This window comes from Talpa occidentalis, unplaced genomic scaffold, assembly GCF_014898055.3.
Source record: "Talpa occidentalis isolate TD23 unplaced genomic scaffold, MPIMG_talOcc4v2.1, whole genome shotgun sequence".
NCBI classification, from domain to species: domain Eukaryota; kingdom Metazoa; phylum Chordata; class Mammalia; order Eulipotyphla; family Talpidae; genus Talpa; species Talpa occidentalis.
Window position 1 is genome coordinate 75219667 of NW_026555331.1, and position 3339 is coordinate 75223005.

The following is a 3339-nucleotide window of genomic DNA, read 5'->3' on the forward strand; positions in this document are numbered from 1 at the left end:
TCCCAGGGGCACAAGAATGGTTCAACATATGAAAATTAGTAAGTGTAATCCAACACATCGGCAAAAAGAAAAATAAAAGCCATATGATCATATTAATAGATGGTGAGAAAGCATTCAAAAAACTACGACAAGGCCTCCATGGTGGCGCAGCGGTTTAGCACTGGGTTGCGAAGCTGCCTGTGGCCTCTGCAGTGCCGGTTCGATCCCCGGCTGCTCCCCTGCCACTGGAGGAGGGCCCCACATGGTGCGCAGACCTCTCCTGCCGTCCGCTGCTCCCCTCAGCAGTGTACTTTGGTCCTTCTGCCTGCTCTGCTCTCCACTCTGACTCTGGTGAATTCTCTCACCCTCCCGCACTTCTGACTGTACCCAGTGCTTGTATAAATAAATAAATCTTTTAAAAAAAACCCAAAAAACAAAAACTACAACATCCATTAAGAATGAAGGCCCTTGAAAAGCCATATATGATAAACCCACTGCCAATATTATTCTCAATGATGAAAAGCTGAAGGCCTTTCCTTTAAGATCAGGAACAAGACAAGGATGTCCTCTCTCGCCACTGCTCTTCAATATAATACTGGAGGTCCTGGCCATGGCATTAAGACAAGAGAAAGACATACAAGGAATCCAGATAGGGAAAGAAGAAGTAAAACTTTCTTTATTTGCAGATAAAGATAATACACATAGATATATGATAATATACATAGATAACCCTAAAATCTCCACAGAAAATTTTCTCAAAATAATCAAACAGTTCAGTAAAGTAGCAAAATACAAAATCAACACACAAAAATCAGTAGCCTTCATATACACAATCAATCTGAAGAAGATGAAATCAAGAAAACCATCCGTTTTATCAATGAAACCAAAAAAAATCAAATACTTCAGAATAAACCTAAGAAAAGAGGTGAAGGATCTATACAAAGAAAATTATAAAACACTGTTAAAAGAAGTAGAAGAAGACACAAATGAATGGGAAGACATCCCCTGCTCATGGATTGGAAGAAAGCAATATACAGATTCAATGTTATTCCAATAAAAATCTTTTTTTTAATAATAAATTTTATTTTTATATTCCCCATACAATTGCAACCCCCCATTTTGACCCCAATCCCTCCGCTCCCCCCCCCCACCCCCAAAAAGTATCTCTGGTTCATAGTTTTTTGTTGATTTTGATTTTCACTTTCTTATAGTTATTCATTTTCCTGGTCCCTTATTTAAGTTTTCTAGATTCCTGCTATGAGTGAGACCATCCGGTATTTTTCTTTTACTTTCTGGCTTATTTTGCTGAGCATGATCCCTTCCAGCTCCATCCATGTTGCTGCAAATTGCATGTGTTTATCTTTTTTGAATGCTGAGTAATATTCCATGGTGTATATGTACCACATCTTCTTGATCCACTCATCTATTTTTGGGCATTTGGGCTGTTTCCAAAGCTTAGCTATTGTAAACAGTGCTGCTATAAACACAGGGGTGCAGGTGTTCTTTGGAATTGATGTTTCTGTGTCCTTTGGGTAAATACCTAGGAGTGGAATTGCTGGATCATATGGAAGCTCTATATTTAGTAGGTCCAGAAATCTCCACATATTCCAATAAAAATCTTAATGACATTCTTCAAAGAAATAGAACAAATACTGATGAAATTCATATGAAACCACAAAAAAACACGAATACTCATGAAAACAAAGGAGAAAGGTAGTATCACACTTCTCAACCTCAAGCTATACTACAAAGCCATAATAATTAAAACAGTTTGGTATTGGAACAAAAACAGACACACAGACCTATGGAACCGAAGAGAGCCCATAAATAAAACCACACTTAAATGGACAACTAATCTTTGACAAAGGAGCAAAGGACATGCAATGGAACACGGGCAGTTTGTTTAATAAATGGTGCTGGGAAAACTGGACCACCACATGCAAAAAAATGAAACTAGACCACTACATTTCACCATGCACAAAAATCAACTCAAAATGGATAAAAGAACTGGAAATAAGACCTGAAACCATAAAATATTTAGAAGAAACCATAGTTAAAACACTACAAGACATAGATCACAATAACATCTTTATTTATTTTTTTTTAAAGATTTATTTATTTATTTATACAAGTACTGGGTACAGTCAGAAGCGTGGGAGGGTGAGAGAATTCACCAGAGCCAGAGCGGGGAGCAGAGCAGGCAGAGGGACCAAAGTACACTGCTGAGGGGAGCAGCGGGCTGCTGGAGATGTCTGCGCGCCATGTGGGACGCTCCTCTGGTGGCCGGGGATCAGCCGGGAAATGAACTGGTGCTGCAGAGGCTGCGGGCAGCTTCACAACCCAGCTCTCAACTGCTGCGCCACCGGGGAGGCCCACAATAACATCTTTAAAGACTCATCACCCAAACTAAAGAAAGTCAAGGAAAACATGAACACCTGGAATTACATCAAACTGAAATTCTTGTGCACAGCAAAAGAGACATTAACCAAAACAGAGAGACACCCCACTGATTTGGAAAAATCTGTGCACTCCATACAACTGATAAGGGACTGATCACAAAGATATACAAAGAAATCACATGACTCAACAAAAACAAAGTAAACAATCCAGTCAAGAAATGGGCAGAATTGGGCCTCACCAGTGGCACAGCGGTTGAGTGCTGGGCTGTGAAGCTGCCCGCAGCCTCTGCAGCACCGCTTTGATCCCCAGGTGCCAGTGAGGGTCCCACATGGCATGCAGACCTCTCCTGCTGCCCGCTGCTCCCCTCAGCAGTGTATTTAGTACCTTTGCATGCTCTGTTCCCCATTCTGGCTCTGGTGAATTCTCTCACCCTCCCACACTCTGACTGTACCCAGTGCTTGTATAAATAAATAATAAATCTTAAAAAAAAAAAAAAAATGAAATGGGCAGAAGAACTTAAAGACATGTCTCCAAAGAGGAAATTCAAATGGCCAAGAGGCATATGAAAAAATGTTCAACATCCCTTATCATTAGGGAAATGCAAATTAAAACCACATTGAGGGCCTCCCTGGTGGCGCATGTGGTTGTGCGCAGTGCTATGAAGTGTCCACAGCCTCTGTAGTGCCGGTTCAATCCCTGCTAGCCAGGGAGCTACCCACATGGTGCAGCAGACCTCTCCTGGCTTGCCTGTTGCTCCCCTCAACAGTGTATTTCAGTCAGTCTGCCTGTTCTGTTCCCCCCTCTCTCTGGTGAATCCTCTCACCCCCACATACCTCTGGTCTGTACCCCAGTTCTTGTATGCATAAATAAATAAATCTTTAAAAAATAATAAAAAAAAAATAAAACCACATTGAGATACCACCTCACACCAGTAAGAATGGCACATATCAAAAAAAAAAA